Raw genomic sequence first — 18,866 nt, 5'->3', positions numbered from 1 at the left:
TGTACCTGGTCCTAACCAACATGAGTAGCAACTGTAGCACTCCTGCAGTGCCACCCCCTTGTTAATATCTGACCACATAGCCATCACTGTTCAGGTCACCATCTTCCCTGCCACCCCCTTTACAGTGTCAAACAGAATGAACTGTACACAAATTACTATAAATCATCTCAGAGCAGGCATAAGTAGCTGTACAGCCAACATCCCATTTGTTGGAACTAGCAGCCGTGTCCCGGCCCACACCACAATACTATGTGGGCACCCACATAGCTGTATGGACTCAGCAGTACCTGACAGGACAACATCATCCCCTCAAGGTAGAATAAACACCTGTGGTGGAGAGCCGCAATAAACAAATGCCATAATAGGTGGAAACAATTGCTGGATAGGCCAAGAAAGAACAGGTGCCTCATTGGAAGCAATGTCACCTTGGTCTGAACAAGTAAATAAGGGCACAGATGATGTACCCTAAGGCTGTCTTTGAGTGCAAATTGGACATATCCACCTAGGAAAATCACTAGGCCTTCCACACAGTGTCTGCAATTCCAGAGGCAACACACAGATCTGCTGTGTAGTGGTGGTCACTAACACCACATGCAACATATGGCATAGACGTAGGAAACCATCTGCAGAGAGGTGAAGTGTAAACACCACCCCCCCGTCCTCCTAGTGGTACACATGTGCATGTATAGTACCTACCCCCTCCCCTCATTATCAGAAAGCAGGTCCATAATGCCCTCTCAAAGCTAACACACAGAGGTCTCCATAGGCATGATACCATCCATGGCTGCATCCCACATGAACACAGGCATGGGGTCTCAGATCCATTCTGCACTGTAGTCTACCATATCCTGAGCATTGGTGTCACCCCATCTGCACAGAGGACAGACACTGTCATCCCCATACACAAAGGATGAGCAATCCACCAACCTGGCCAATATTATGCACATCAGCCTATCTAGCCTGCTGTGCATGGGAGGCAAGGACATTATGAACAGGGACATCAGCAGCATCAACATGCCAGGGCCCACACACCATGGTATTGTCAAAGGGAGATCAGGCCTGTTAAACCTGATTGACCTCTCTGCAGTGGTCAACAAACACAGGGACAAGGGAAAGATGGTGAACAATGCCTACCTTCAGCTAGCCCAATCCTTTCACACTAATCCCCAGGTGGACAGGATACATACGTCTACACAGCTAGGAACCAAGCTGCAGGATACCAGATGGGTAGTTAACTGCCGCAATGATAGTAACCACTCAGTCAAAATAGTAAAACCCACCTCTAATAGTAGATTCATCCACAACGGTGTACCCCAAGGATTGGTATGGGGGCTTCTACTGTTTGAGATATATGTATCTTAGGTACAGGACAATAGCAGAGGTCTGTGGCTGACCAGGTCTATGGGTTCCTGCAAGCTGCCCACTGACATACATCCCTCTACTGATGTGGCCATCCACCAAGAGACACTCACCCAATTACTGACTGGTACAAGAAGCATTACCATAAATGCAATACCAGGAGAGGCATCACTCACCCTGCTGGGGCCGATGACATCCACACTAAGTATGACATTAATAATGTACTGAGCATGCAATCAGGTGTGAGGTGACTTGAGCAATGTGGTTGGTAGCAACCTGACAGTTCCCACTGTGTGGGTATCATTGTACAGAAGGCCATCTACATGGACCACCTCACAAATATGGGTATATCATAGGGAGGCCATAGGCAGTTGTAAAGTGAGGGCAGACCTCTAGAGTATTGAGCAGTACTGTTGTAAAAATAAATGCCTATGCAGTTGTTAATGGGCTTTTCTTCTCTCCCCCATCCCTCATCTGCATCACTAATTATTATTCATATACTATGGGTATATTTTTACCAAACCTAATGTTGGGACATGTGTTACATTATTGTTCATATAATTAATTGGTTGCATGTTAACATATCTTGTTCAAATACCATTGTTGGCGGCCTGTTGCTGTCATTGTTACTGGTATGCTGTTACAATGCTTACTGTTGTTCCAGTTATGCATGTGTTCTGTTTGCTTATGCAACTGTTTCACATCTGTTGTTTTGGGTTAATTGAACACACATGCATGCCTTTAAATCTAATATTGAAATGTTCTTTATTCATGACTAACCAATATATCTTGCAAAACCTCAACAACATAGCACTTTTTGGAAGGCTGACCCAGCGGATCCACCTGTCCCTCCTCATCTGGCCATGGCACCGGGCCCTAGCACATCTGGGATCCACCCTGGAACTTCATCTCCTGCAGGCCCTGCACCACCTGGCTGTGGGCGTGGAGATGAGCCCATCATCCACCATCAGTTCTGGGGTATGGTTTGCAATGTCATCTGCTCTCAGTTGGGTGGCTAGCAGTGCCAGATGGAGGGCTTCCTGGTGTACCTTGAGAAGCAGGCTGCCCATCCTGTCCAGCCCCCAGCACAGCTACCATCAAGGCTGTGAAGGCGCAGTTGTGACTGCCTGCAGGTGGGGATGTCAGTCACACCTTATCCATATGGGGGCTCATAGGTCTCTGATTCCCAAACACCCGCCCAGTCCAAGTTGTTTACACCCACATGTGTCATACACTGCCCCTGTCTGGTGTCCTGTCTATCTTGTCTGTCTCCCTACCTAATACCCAACCTACCTCACCAGATGTACCTACAATCCTTCCTCAAAATCCCACTCCCGCCTTAACAATGAAAAAAGGGCATCTGTCCCCAAAACAATTATTGCCCCATACATAGCTGCACATTTCACACAGGTGTCCACTGGACACATGCAATCCAGTCCAATTGGCTTGACAACACATTGCTGTTGTCCTCACCCCTCTCTCTGGGGTTTGAGTGTCCAAATTTACCACCAAATTCCATATAAACGCACAGCTGTCACAGTGTAAGAAATGAACAGCGATGGACCTTCCCTACACCCATCCTGCACATCTCTAGTTACCTGTCATATTGTTTTTCCCTCTGCATGCCCCTGTCTCACCACTTTCCTATAACCCCTTTTTCTTTTCTTGTAAAGGAATTAGAGCAGGTGTAATCTGGAGTAAGTGGGAATAAATGAGTTTGCTCAATGCTAAGTGAAGACAAAATGGATTAAGCATTGGTGCAATTAACCATATGTCGGCATCACTTAGCATCACGCAAACCCGCACAAACCCGCTTAAAGCCACTGTTCTGCCTAGCAACAAAATAATCAGCCCTGCCAAATCTTGAATCCAGGATCCCGTACATTATAGTGAGTATAATGCACCACTATGCAATTTGAGCTGTAGGAGTTTTTGATGCTTTTTCAAACATATCATTCAGTAGAGTCATTCAACAGAAGGGAAAAAGCTCTGTGGAATCACTCAGGTTTTGTATATATACATATACAGATATATATGTATGGAGATACATATATATGAAAAATATAGTAAAGATATATAAAAATATATACATACATATGTAGCTCTCTCTCTCTCTCTCTCTCTATACATATATATATATATATATATATATATATATATATATACACACACACACACATACACACACACACAGACACACACACACAAATATATATATATATATATATATATATATATATATATATATATGTGTGTGTGTGTGTGTGTGTGTGTGTGTGTGTACATAACATGTAGTGCAGTCATACTTCAGAACCATACCTCTCAACCTCTTAGTGCAAGACATCTGGGCAAAGGCTGTCAAAATGGGGGGACAATGGGCCAAACATAGGGATGTACTTTAAATATTGCCATTAGAAACATAGACAGTGGCATGAGTAACAAGGCTTGTTCCTGCATGCATTTTCTGAAGGATATGCGGTCTGACACTGAAATGTATTGCATCACTTACTGATAGGAATACTCAGGTCATCACACTGCTTTACCAGAGAAATATGAATAATTTGTGGAACACACCGAAAATATGAGCAATAAACCTGGACATTCTGAAACAATCCAGCCAGTTGACAGGTATGCTCAGAACCCCTTAGTGCAATAAATGTGGACCAAACCTGACAAAGTGGGGGGGGGGGTTGGAAGTCATGAACATAGGGGCATATCTGAAATACTTGAGTAGATATGCTGAGACAGTTGCTGCAGTAACACTGCCTGTTCTAACATATATTGACTGAAATAGCACAAGTCCACAACTTAATTGCTTCTCATTAGTTAGTGACTTAAATCCTCATATCATCCCCCTGATATGTCACAAATACACCACACTTATGGGGACCAGACCAAAGATATGAGCCAGACAACTGGACATCCTACAAATATCTGGACATAACATGACATTAGGGAAATCACACTGAGCTGCTAAGCATGTCACCAAGCACCATCCACACTACAGTAAGACTGACAAATAAAAAGAAAAAATGATACTCAGGAATCAAGAAACAGAATTTATTACACCCAAAAACACATCAGTTTAAGAGCTTTCATTCACTTTGGTAAGGAACTTCTTCAGGAGTTTCTGAAGAAGTTCCTTACCAAAGTGAACAAAAGTGCTTTAACTTGTGACATGGCCAGTGAGTAGTGCTTGCTAAGGGGGGGAGGCTCAGTGTGAGACATGTAACTATGCATTAGCAGGCATCCTATGCAAATGAGGGGAATGATAATGAATCCCAGTTTTCCCCAGCATGCTAGTCAGGTCTCAACAGTGTAAGAGTAGGAATAGCTTGGTTGAAGCCTAGGAGTTAGCTGATATCATGGGGGGGTGTCAGGCATACTATAAGCAGATTGGAGCCCTGTGGCTTGGGTTTGCTCCTAGCTTAGCTAGGGTGTGTGTCTAAATCTGCCTAGCACTCTTTACATTGCCTAAGCAGGTGTGTGCACCATGCACCAGGTTTTAAAGGAAGAAAAAATAAGTTAAACCAGAAAATAGCATCACTGTGCACATTTGAGCACTCTGTTTGTGTGGCACACCCCCAAGCTTAAACAGGAAGGCAATGGGAAGGGAAAACAGCAGTACAAAGGTAATCAAGGAGAATTAGCATAGCTGGCAGGTGAAATGTATCAGAATCAGCCAATTATACAGGCAGCAGACCAGCCCAGCCCAGAACACTACTATAAACTATGCATCACCTTCCCCTCTGTTTTTTCCCATACTGTACACCACCTGCGTATACAAGCGGGGAACTTTTAACAAACAAACCTACAAAATGAGAGGGGGTGCAGCAGGCAACATAGAAAAACATGGCAAGAGGCTGAGGGTGGTGAGGATCTGAATGCTGCCAATCAACCCACAGTGAGGAGAAGAAGAAGAGTGTACAGACCCAGGGTAACCTACCAGGGGCTACATGAGCTGGAGATAGTGGAGCACTATAGGGTGGATAGGGACCACTTACAGCAAATTGTTGAGCTGTGCCAACCATGCCTGACACACCAAACTGACAAAGGGGAATGCATCCCAGTGGATACCAAGATATGTGTAAGCCTAGGATTACTAGCCACAGGTACCTCCCAAAGCTCAACTGGGGATATCATGGGGATCTCACAGGCATCAGTATCCAGAGTATTCCACCAGTTCCTGGATGCCATGTCAGCACATGCCAGTGAGCACGTATATTTCCTCAACACCCATGAGGTGTTGGCCAGCAATATGCATTGCTTCCACCAAATAGCAGACTACCCTGAGGTAGTGGGTGCTATAGACTGTATGCGCATATGCATCAAAGCACCACCCAGTGATCTGGGTAGGGCCTACATCAACTGCAGATGCATCCCCTCCATCAACTGTCAGGTCATTTGCGATGCCCAGGGCATTATAATGACTATGTATACTGGCTGGCCTGGAAGCTATCATTTAGCATCTGATGCAGCTGCACCAGAGATTTTCCAGTAGTGACATCCCCTATGGTCACCTAATGGGTGATGTTGGTTACACACTGGAGCCATGGCTGACACCCATCAGAAATGCACACACACCTGAACAAGAATGCCATAATGAGGCACACACACAGATCAGACTTATAATAGAGCATGTGTTTGGGATGCTCAAGTCACGGTTCCAGTGTCTGGACACATCCAGTGGAGCCTTGCAGTACTCACCAGCTGCATGTACCCAAATTGTTATGGTATGTGCCATGCTACACAATATGGTCCTGTGGAAACAGCTGCAGCAGAAACAGCATGTGGCAGGGCCACACAGCCCCCCAACAATGCCAAGGCCTGCACAGGCACAGAGTGACTCGGAGGAGGAACAACCTGATCCTGCCTCAGCAGGCAGATGGAGGCATGTCAGAAACATTAAACCCCAGAAAATTCAAAGGAAGACACAGAAGTGGCTTTAATCCATCTTTATTCAATCCGTCCTGGTACCTCAGCTGTTCGCCTTCAATGGGGTGTTTTCTGAAGATGGAGGCATGCCCAGTATGCCGAGGCTGTGGCAAAGAGACAATACATAGCACATACACTGACACAGTAGGAACCCAGGGAATTACACCTCTCTCTGACTCGCACATACAGTAAAATGGCTTCAAAACATGACACTACTGGTACTCAATCATGTATAGGGAGTGTACTATGTGAATCTAACATAGGCAGCCCTCCAGCACCATCCTCAATCCTGGCACACCCACAAGGTAAGTCAATCAACCTACCAATTGCCAAATGGAGTAGATTGTGTCGTTACCTGTATCTGTGGTATGGACGTGAGCATGCAAGGGAATTGGGTGGTTGAATGTTATTTCAGCAGATAGTAGACGTCCATAATGCCACCATGACATCTGTAACACATACTGGAGTCACCATAGTAGCCAGTACTACACAGGGTGACAAAACCCACTGCAGGGAATGTGATGGGTGACATGTGTGTCCATATGACTCATACATGCCAGTCAGGGAGGTTCACATACCCAACAAAAGTCTAAGCCAGCAGGACAGGTGTAGACAAAACACAACCGAGCCTGTGCTATGGCCTCTGAATGATGCCTATGGGTAACCTCCCCCCAGGCCTACACAGACAGAATACATAAGGTCAGGCAGTGGGATGTTAGTTCTGAAGGGTAGGAAGTCAGACACTAATATGTAGGGCAAGCAAAGCTAAGACCTGTAGTACACTGATATGCCTCTAGTCATTATGATAGGTTAGAATACAGAATAAAATGGAGTACCTGACATACCACTACAGTCATAGCAGATGTGTGCATGTGCCACGTGTGCCCCCCATCCTATGTAGATATATAGAAACAGTAAGGTGTGCCCCAATCCTGTGTAGAAATGTAGAAACAGCCAGGTGTGCCCCCAATTCTGTGTTGAAATGTAATAACAGTCAGGTGTGTCCCCCCAATCCTGTGTAGAAATGTAGTAACAGTCAGGTGTGCCCCCCACTCCCATGTAGACATGTAGAAACTGTCAGGTGGGCCCTCCCAATCCTGTGTAGAAATATAGTAACAGCCAGATGTGCCTCCAATCCTCTGTAGAAATGTAGTAACAGTCAGGTGTGCCCCCCACTCCCATGTAGACATGTAGAAACAGTCAGGTGTGTCCCCCAAATCCTGTGTATTAATGTAGTAACAGTCAGATGTGCCCCCCACTCCCATGTAGACATGTAAAACAGTCAGGTGTGCCCCCCCCCCAATTCTGTGTAGAAATTTAGTAACAGTCAGGTGTGCCCCCTCAATCCTGTGTAGAAATTTACAAACAGTCAGGTGTGTCCCCCTACAATCCTATGTAGAAATGTAGTAACAGTCAGGTGTGCCCCCCCATGCCTATGTAGACATGTGGAAACACAAGTCTGCTCCTTCACCCAATCCAGTGTAGAAATGTAGTGACAATCAGGTCTGCCCCCCAGTCCTGTGTAGACATGTAGTAACTTGTATGAGTAGGTATAACACAAGTGGAGAACAGATGGCCAGAGATGGCCAAGGTAGCAGGATAGGTTGTAGCATTTGCACAATATGCATGTCTGAGTGTGTTAGGATGGTGTGTGTTACATAATGTCTGAGAATGGTCAGTATGTATGTATGTTGAGGTAAGACCTGGTGGCCATTGCTCACTACTGTTGATAACAGGGGCAAGCCCTCATGACTGCAGTGCCAAAGACAATCCCCACCAGTATAACACATGCAAGCAGTAAGCCATTGTAAATGTATGGTGGTAGTATGTGTCACCATCTGAAAGACTGACATGGCATGGCTGTTGGGCTAGATATACAAGCAGGGCACAGGGGGAAAGTACCCCAGACATACAGTATATATTGTGTCACTGTGAAATGGTGACACTCTTGGATATGTACATATAGGTATGCATCACAGTAACAAGACCTGTAGTAGGGGATACTGGTGATGTCTGCCTGAACACCTGCAGATCAAAAAAGAGCTAGGACTGATGTATTGGGAATCAGCTGATGTACCTGCACATGCCAGCATAACTGTAATGCCCCATTCATGTCTGTGTGTCAGAAGCAAGTAGTGTCCGTAGCACACATGCACCCAGCCACACAAACACCACCCACAGGCACCTCTCTGGCAATATCCCTGCTGTAGGGAATGGGTACAGTATGACCCCACCTGTATATTTCAATAGCAGAAGACTGCAGCATGCAGTAAATGTATCTCATGCAGGTGTGCCCCTAGCTGTAGGTAGCACCCTGCCAGCATCCACACCACCTGATCAAGACTGATAGAAGGTATTGGCATGAACAACTATCACATCTACCCTGTCACCCAAGGGGAATATACTGTATGGTGGTCTGGGACTGTAAGACTGACAGAATGCAATGGCCTGCAACATCTGGTTGCATCAACACCTAATGCCCCACAGGCATCTGCCAAAGGCTCATGTCTCACACATACTGCCAAGGCATGTTATGTCATGCACACCCAAATAACAACATAACACACCCCATTTAAGCCATATGCAAGGCCATGTGGACAAACCACAGTCACATGTCCACCAAGTCCCAGAGCATGAACTGTGGACCAACACTATCAAATACCTGTGATGTGGAGATACCCTTATGGAAAGTATCACAGAATGTATGCATAATGTATGGAAGAGGTTAGAATAACAGAGTGGGATGTGGGAGCATGGGCAGCATGGAATGTTCAGGGTCTGACACCAAGCTGTGTGCACACTATCCCTGGCTGCAATCACAGAAATGGGTGGCTACATACCTGCCCGCACAATACAATAGAGTAAATGTTCTGAGTCATGATTCCTGCCTCTGGCTAACGTGCAAATCTGTACAGCTTTGAGGCATTGCCACAGCAGGATAAAGCCATACCGCCATGTTGATGGACGGACAAGTACGGGATCCTCTGCCAGCACTGAACTAAGGTGCTGAACAGGATACACAAACCCAGCACCAAGTGTCTGCAGCTCCCCCTCCAGATTGGCATAACTTACCATGAAAACATAGGTGTTTGCCAACAATACCAGACACAGCTGCAGTCACCCTTGTCCCACAAGTCATCACTGTGAGCAAGAATGTCCACCTGACAGTACATAAGTTCAGAAAACATCACTGTGTATAACAGTACACATGTCTGAATATCACTGCTAACAGCAGTACCATGCAGCAGAAGCAGCACAGACACAATCACCTACATTGCACATTATCCCCTGCACAGTTTCCACATATTGCCAAATGATTGATGGATACCCTGCAGAAACAGTATGCGACCTGTTGGTATACAACACAAATGTCTGCACTGCAGTACAAACTACCTGGAATTTATCCACACATTCAATGCAGACGGGCATACTGGACATGCTCACACACTTAGAGAAATGAAGGCAATCTCAGCCAACAACATACCAAAAGGTCATACTGGGCATAATCACACACTTAAACAAATGAAGGCCATGTCTGCAAACAACAGTGGACCAGACATATCTGGCATTTGCAGATGTTAGTGCAGACACTCCTCAGTATGCAACACTCGTGCTTTGCTCACACACTGAATTGGAATACAGACATATATCCGAGGTTAACACACTATAACAAGCCAAAAGCAGATGTACACAGATGTGTGGAATAGAGTGACTGTCACAAGAAGCCATCCGTTTTGAGGCCTGTCTCACCCAGCACACAACCAAATGGCTACAACCACATGAGGTTCGAATGTCACTCACTTTTGACCTTAGCCACTGGTATCTGTCAGCATGACTGACTATGTGGTGCAAGTACTAGCTGTGCAACATGACTGTACAAGGAAGTAATCATTTAGCAGCTGTATACATGTACCTGTGGAATATAACTCTGCGTGTGCCTGCATGTGGTGTGTCAACCTCTAAATGAATGAGATATGGCCTATGCAAGCACACTGCCCTTCCCATAGCTGTACTATGACAAGCCTGTTGAGGTCATCCACTTTGAAATACACTCTTGTGAAAGGTATAGGCCAGTAAACTCCGTGGTGCTTCCTATAACTGTGTACTGCTGTAGTGTGATAAACTAGTTAGGTAGGAGTTCTAATCCCAGACATGGCAACTGTGTGTGTGTGTGTGTGTGTGTGTGTGTGTGTGTGTGTGTGTGTGTGTGTGTGTGTGTGTGTGTGTGTGTGTGTCTCCCCGTCTGTGGAGAGAGCAATGCTTTTTGGGCTAGTCACACTCATTACAAATCAAATGCCCTACTTTGTCAAGGCTGCTGATGTCATACACTGTGAAATACGCCTTTTGGAAAGCTGCAGCCCAGTAATCTCCATGGCGCTTCCTATACCTGTATTCTGCTGTAGTGTAATAAAGTAGTTAGGAAGGAGTTCTAATCCCAGACATGGTAACTGTGGGTGTGTTACTGTCTGTGTAGAGAGGTATGCTTTTTAGGCTAGTCTCACTCACTACAATCCAATTTCCCTACTGTGCCAAGGCTGCTGATGTCATGCACTGTGAAATACACCTTTCGGAAAGATGTTGCCCCGTAATCTCTGTAGCGTGTTCTATAACTGCGTGCTGCTGTAGTGTGATAAACTAGTTAGGTAGGAGTTCTAATCCCAGATATGGCAACTCTGTGTGTGTGTCTCTGTCTGTGTAGGGAGCAATGCATTTCAGCCTAGCCACACTCACTACAATTCAAATGCCCTACTTTGGAAATTCTGCTTATGTCATTCATTGTAAAATACACCTTTGGGGAAGAAGTACTTCAGTAATCCCTGTGGTACATCCTATAGCAGCTCCATGCTGTAGTGTGATATAAAACTCTGTTAGGGGTTCTATACCCACACGTGTTGGTTGTGGATGTTTTGTGTCTGTTTCAATGTCTGTGCAGGGAGCAATGCATTTTAGCCTAGCCACACTCACTACAATTCAAATGCCCTACTTTGGCAATCCTGCTGATGTCATTCATTGTGAAATACACCTTTGTGGAATGAGTACTCCAGTAATCCCCATTATGTGCCCTGTAACAGCTCTGTGCTGTAGTGTGATATAGAACTCTGTTAGTGGTTCTGTACCCACATATGTTGGTTGTGGATGTTTTGTGTGTGTTTCAATGTCTGTGTAGGGAGCAAAGCAGTTTAGCCTAGCCACACTCACTGCAATTCAAATGCCCTACTTTGGCAATGCTGCTGATGACATTCATTGTGAAATACACATTTGGGGTAGGAATACTCAACTAATCCCTGTGGTGTGTCCTATAGCAGCTTTATGCTGTAGTGTGGTATAGAACTGTTAGGGGTTCTATACCCACACATGTCAGTTGGGGATGTTTTGTGTGTGTTTCAATGTCTGTATAGGGAGCAATGCATTTTAGCCTAGCCAGAATCACTACAATTTACATGCCCTACTTTGTCAAGCATGCTGATGTCATCCAATGTGAAATACACCTTTGGGGAAAGAGAAAACCAGTAATTTCTGTGGTGGTTTCTATAACTACATAGTGCTTTAGTGTAATAAACTAGTTAGGTAGGAGTACTAATCCCAGACATGACAGATGTGTGTGTGTGTCTGTCTGTGTTTTTAACTTGTATCCTGTGTGGAGGTGGTTATGCGTATGTAACAACTGGTCTCAATGTGGAGTGGGTTTTGCAAATTTCTTATATGGGGGCCCTAGTATATAATCACAATGTCCACCATACAGGGATAACAGATGTGAAATAGCCAAGAGGCTGGGGTGCAACTCCACACCCATATATATGACATCAAGGCCAGGCAAAAAAAGTTAGCACTTGCCTAGGCAACAGCCGCTATGTTGGTAGTATGCTGCGCATTGCCCACTGATAGTAACTATGGTGTGATTGCAGTGGGCTACAGAGGGCATGTCGCCCTGTCCATCTGTCCAATAGGCATGTACATGCCAACAGTGCACCTTCCCCATGTTCCGCACTGGACACCTGCAACACCTGTTGTGCCATCAAATGTGACCCACAAAGGACATACCATGCCTGCAAACATGCCCGGTATGGACAGATGCCACTAACACCAGGGAATGCTGGTATCATGCTATGAATGTAGGTGCAGGTCAAATGTGATAGCACTACATAGTCATCAGGGGTTTGATACCCTGTGCCAGTAGGTGTGTGACACAGACATGCTTAAGTTTTACTCTCCCACCCCTCCATGACTTTACTTTGCCTCTGTCTGCCTCTCTCACTCCCTCTCTGGTGGATGAGGAGACCTACACCTGCTTTGGTTAGGCTGCAGCATGTGTATTGCAAGGGATGCTCATGATCAGCTGATGGCCTCTGCATAAATTACAGCCCTACTCTAGCTGATTGCATGTGGAACAGCTGTGGTAACAGTCTCATAGCCAATTTCATTGAAACACAATCCAATAGCTAGGGACATCATGTTGGTGTTGGTCCTTTTCATTCACTGTGAGCAGGAACTAGATCTGTTGTTTGACAAACAGCATAACATATGGATTGGAGATTTACCTCTAACAACATACACTGTGGAAACAGGCCAACACACAGGAGGGGGTGTGCCTGACTTGACTACAGACTGTAAGTTCTGCTATACTGCAGTTGGAGTAATGTTGGCTTAACAGGGTGTGTGTGGATATGGCTGTCCTACATGTTTTAATACCTGTCATGTCAGTGCTATGTTTATGAGGAAAGCCCCATCAGTAGCACCATCTGCAGACTGGGCAGTGTGTGGTGCCTTTTGTTTCTTGTGTTACCCACAGAGCACCTATCTGTGAACTGCAGAAGGTAGTGAGAGGATTGCAGTCTGTAGATGGCGACAGCTGTGAGAGTTACTGACTTAATTTCCCTCATAGGACATATGTTGCAACAAACCCTGTTACAACAGAGAATGTATGAGGACATCACAGCAACATCTCAATAATGGCCCTCTATTTCTGCCTCCAGCTACAACTCTGCCAACCTTTGTACATATGTCATGCAGCAAGAGATGCATATGTGCTGTACACCATATTTATTGACATCATATCTGCTAACAAACTAGTGAGATATCAGACTGATACACGTTATGTATAGTAGGGGTTATATTTGTTGTCATAACTTGGACATTCTGTGGTTGTGTTTACAGTACTGAGGTATGTGTACCTATGGTGAGTGTTGACAGCGTGTGTATTGTTAATATGTACCTTGGCCTGTGTACAGACTGTGGTAGATGTCATTGTTCTTGGTCCTGTTCTATCTGATGTTACATGCTGCTCCACTGTATGTTATCCTATTGGCTTACATGTTTGTAAGGCCAAGCACACACATGTCTCATACCACAGACAAACATTGGACTACACTGTGTAGCTGCCCAGTATATGTAGGGTTAGTGTGTGAGTAGCACATATGAGGATGGTGTTGAACAGATAGTCCATGTACTGTAATAGTACACTAGCTTACCGTATGTGGCTGTGTCTGTGTTCACATTGGTTGCGGTTATGCACTTTCACACAGGTGTCTGTTATTTTGTGCTGTGACATGCCTGTAGAGCCTGCAATATATGCAGGAACATATGTATTCCCCAATAGGAAATGTAGGCCAGTGCTGAGCCAGTCTGCCTGTAGCCTGCACAGTGCTTTGTTACATGCCTAGAAGCATAGTGTACTTACCCAGTGAGATGTCATGTCTAGATGCTTGCCAGATGTACTGCTTCTGGGACACCTTAACAGTCATGTATGTCAGACAAAACAGTGAGATGCTGTACAGATGTATGTCAATAACTAGTGGGTAATATGTGGCCATGGCACCTCTGTACCAGCAGGTATTATGTGTCAGGACAGACAGAGGTGTGTGAATGCATAACCTATGGGGGCATATGTATACCAGTAGTTACGTGTTATACCCATCTACATGGCTGTTAACATCCACATTGTCAGACTTGGTCCACATGTCTTGCACTAAGGGGTCTGTGTATACCTCTGGACTGTCCAGAGTGTGTCAGATGGTCCACATATATTGGCCATATCTCTGCTGTAGTCCACAGGAGCATTACTGTGCTAGCAGTGGTACTGTACTATGATGTCCTTAGGATGTCTGCCAGTAGCCAATGGTGCACATGTTAAAAGCAGATGTGACCTCCCACACACTCCATGTCTGTGAAGACAATACCTATTACAGTAGCAATAGTCTACAAATATACCTGCAATACATACCTGACATCCCCTTGCACTATGAAGTTGGGAATATTGGGGCTGAAGTAAGGCTGCACTCCATGTTCAGGACATATGGTGAACATATATGTATATCTAATTATCCATATATCTATATAGATATATATGCATATACATATCAACATACATAGATGGATATGTATATGTACATATATATATATATATATATATATATATATATATATATATATATATACACACATATAAACACTCAGATACATACATATACAAAGCAATATATGTATGGCTATCTACATATATATTGACAGTGGTAGGTATATTAGAATAGATATGTATGCACTTATAGTTGTACATATCTACATATATACCAACATAACTAGGCATAACTGTACACATAGGATGTGCATGCATATATAGCTATATATACATATATGTATATATACATATATATATATATATATATATATATATATATATATATATATATATATATATATATATATATACACACACATACAAAGGGATGTACACATGGCCATATATAAGTAGCACTATACAGATGTGTATGTATACAGACATATGTATGAGTATACATGTGTATGTACATGTAGACATATATAGACCTATTATATGTATATAACAATATTCCTGTCATGTGTAAACCTCACGATTGTGTATACCCTCCCAGATGTATCTCACCGTATGTATCTGCTATGTGCACATTATGGTAAAACAACATATGTGATGCAACAATCATATTAATAACAATGACTACACAACTTAGGAAGTAAAGGCAATTGTTCAATACTACTCAATATGTGTATTAACAGCTATATTGGTTAAACAACTGTTTTTTTGTAGTAGGTAAGTGTTGTGACTGTAGTGTACAGGGTCCTGGGTTCAAGACCTGCAAGGGCTGTTCATTTTGTTGCTGGGCAGAACAAGTGCTGTCAGATACAGAGTGGTTAAGGCAGTTTTGAACAGCTTTAAGTGGGTTTGCATGGGTTTGCATGAAGCTAAGCAGTGCTAAACTATGGGTAAACGTACGGACGCTTACACAGTGTAGGCTTCGCTAACCAGTGCACAAATCAGCCAAGCTGTTATATTGAACCAATGTTGAGACTTGCTAAGCATGGCTTAGCCCAAGTAACCAGGTTACACCACCAGTCTGATAACATTGCAGGGTAATGACATCTTTAATAAGTGTATGTAATGGTATGTACAAACATGTGCCTATGTGCTGTCATTACAGTAGCAAGTGGTGTGAGTGTCATGTTTGGCAAACAGATGTAAATGAGGCCTGTACAGCACTGTTATCCATGTGAATGTGTTACATACAGGGGTAGTAGCCCAGGGTGCATGCTGTCATACTGGCATGTAGTGTATCATGGCAGTACTACTGTTGACAGTGCTTACCCAGGCAAGAGCAGAGTACTAAATGTAGAGCTGACAACAGGCACACCTGCAGGCATATCTGGATTCTGAGGCCACCCTGTTGCATCACTGGTGTGAGAACTGTGTCACAGTATATACCCCTGACTGGGTAATGGTCCATCATGTGGAATGTAACTGTAGACTACTGTCTGTACAGCACATGTTACTGAGGGCATCTGACATGTAGTTATGGCATACATATTTTTGTCAGACATCTATCTGTCAACACACTCATGGTACTGCATAGCTACTTGCCAAGCTGATGACTGTCAGTCTGTGTACAGCTGTGCAGATGGCAGGTATCTAGCTGGGATATGTACAGGCAACCTAAGCTTGATTGACACTGACATGTCTGCCCAGCTGTGTAAGAAGTGGCACATATAGGTGATGTCACTCTGTACACACCACATGCCACAGGTTCCTCCACTACACTACCACAGCCAACTGAACATGCTCAAATACAAGTCACCATCACAGACAATAACCATGTGTTGTAATGCATGTTGCATACATGTCAACTTGATCATCTCAGTGGCCATGTGCAAGAGGCACCTGGAAGACTGGCTGATGCATGTCATTCACACCCTGAGGGTCATGACAGTAGTTTATTTTGATAGATGCCTGCTGCCACCTGGCAGGTGGCAAGATAACACTGTACACACAACCCCTACACAACCCATCTCCCTTTGAACAATAGCTAGGTACACAGCTATGACTACCTGCAGGGATGCACCCCTGTACTGACACATGTGTACATCTGCATGACTGAATATAGCAGTGTCTGTTTGTTAGCACACCTGTACTTGGGAATTCCATGAGGTCCTTCACAAGCAGTGCAACACCAATTGCCATAGTCAGTTGTGGCTGCTGCTGTATGGGACATTATATGTACCCTGTTAAGCTCCCCCCATACCGGCTACATGAGCCTTACAGCACCAGCACAACAGTGTTTTACAAATGGGGTGATAGGCATGGGATACCCATTGTGTTCTGGCATGTGTGTGTAGGTGTGCATGTTCGTATATCTAGAGGGGACAGCATTCCGAGGTCACATACTCCTATTACAATAGCCATTGCCACACAGTAGTACAGATAGTGTTGCTGCCCATAGGTGAGGCATGACACTGCAACACCCTACTATGCGCGTGTGGCATGTGCATGAGATACATATCCCTGTAGTACCACTGTTGGGCAATACTATGGGTTGTATCGCAGTTGCAGCCAATGTGTGATGGTGAGTGTCATCATGGGTTTCATAGAGTACAATATTCACTGGGCAATGTGGATGCTGTGTACACTGTCATTAAACCAAGGTACACCCAGTATATGCCCCATGTACCACATTATGGTTACCACTGTCACCATCAACCATACAGGTAATTGTTACCACAATCCAAGCCAGTTATGCATGTGATGTCTGCAGCCTACCTGTGACACATTGGACAAATGGTCAGGTTAGTTAGCAGCGATAGGCCCTGGTGTCTTGGACGTGTGTCTAGCTGTTATGTGTCTGTAAATGTGTATATGACAATATGTCAAACTACGTATTGTCTAAATATATGCATCACATCTCCCATTAGCATACTGTACATATCTGGGGATGTTCTGCATGTAACATGTAACCTGGGAAATATCTCACCCTAAATGCTGTGTGGTGTGTTTAATGTAAGCCACACACTTCAGTATCACTACATAGCTAGGTAGGGGTCTACTCCCAGTGTTGCCAAGTAACAGTGTGTGTGTATGTGGATGGGTCTACATCAGGTTGCAGGGTATACATATCCATGTGGCACAGGCAATAACCGGTTTAGTAACCTGTGACATGTGTTCAACTGTACCCCAGATTTTTTACAGCCATCGTGTCACCACTCCGCTGTGGAATATGACTGCATACCATCCTCGTGCTGACACATGTACACCTACAACACAAATGGATAACATTATAGAGACCACATCCAGCCAGTGTTACTAACAGCTATAAAGCATCATTTCTGGACAGCTACACTGTAGTACAGTCACCATGTGCATCAGAACCATATCAGCCTGTCCCTGCATTGATGGTATGGTTGACAGGGTATCATCATATGCACAGGGCATCCTACTGCTGAGACATGTGCACCTACAACACACATGGATAACATTAGGGAGACTGCATCCAACCAGTGTTACTAACAGCTATAAGGCATCATTGCTGAATGGCTACACTACCTGCCATACTCCCTAGAACATGTTACACTGCAGTACTGTGGTACACTGTAGTACAGTCACTGTGTGCATCAGAACCATATCAACCTGTCCCTGCATTGATGGTATGGATGACAGGGATGTGGCACAGGTATCATCATATGCACAGGGCATCCTAGTGCTGACACATGTACACCTACAACACAAATGGATAACATTAAAGAGACCACAACCAACCAGTATTACTAACAGCTATAAGGCATCATTGCTGGATGGCTACACTACCTGACATATATGCATTACACTCTACTCCCTACAACATGTTACACTGCAGTACTGTGGTACACTGTTGTACAGTCAACATGTGCATCAGAACCATATCATCATGTCCCTGTATTGATGGTATGGATGACAGGAATGGGGCACAGGTATCATCATATGCACAGGGTGTGATGTTGGTTTACCAGAGGCTGAGGATGGGCCATACATTTTACACCATGTGTGTGGGTGAGGGGTGTACTGTGGAGTGCTTGGTGAGGTGATATGGTGTGTGTAGGTATGGGGTTGCCCTAGGTGTGTTGGCTTAGTGTGTGGGTATGCATGCACACCTTTCTGCCATGTGGTTGCCCTACACAGGTGTTTATGAACAGTTGCAGACCACACCTGGCAGGCTGTGCAGTTCACTGTCTCCAGGCACAGACACATGGACTATGCCTGCCAGGGGTTCTGTGGGCATGTCCAGGTACAGGCCTCG

The sequence above is a fragment of the Protopterus annectens genome, chromosome 3.part0 (genome assembly GCF_019279795.1).
Source record: "Protopterus annectens isolate FY-2018-M chromosome 3.part0, PAN1.0, whole genome shotgun sequence".
Lineage (NCBI taxonomy): Eukaryota > Metazoa > Chordata > Ceratodontiformes > Protopteridae > Protopterus > Protopterus annectens.
The sequence above is the reverse complement of the archived record's forward strand: the minus strand, read 5'-3'. Positions refer to the sequence as shown.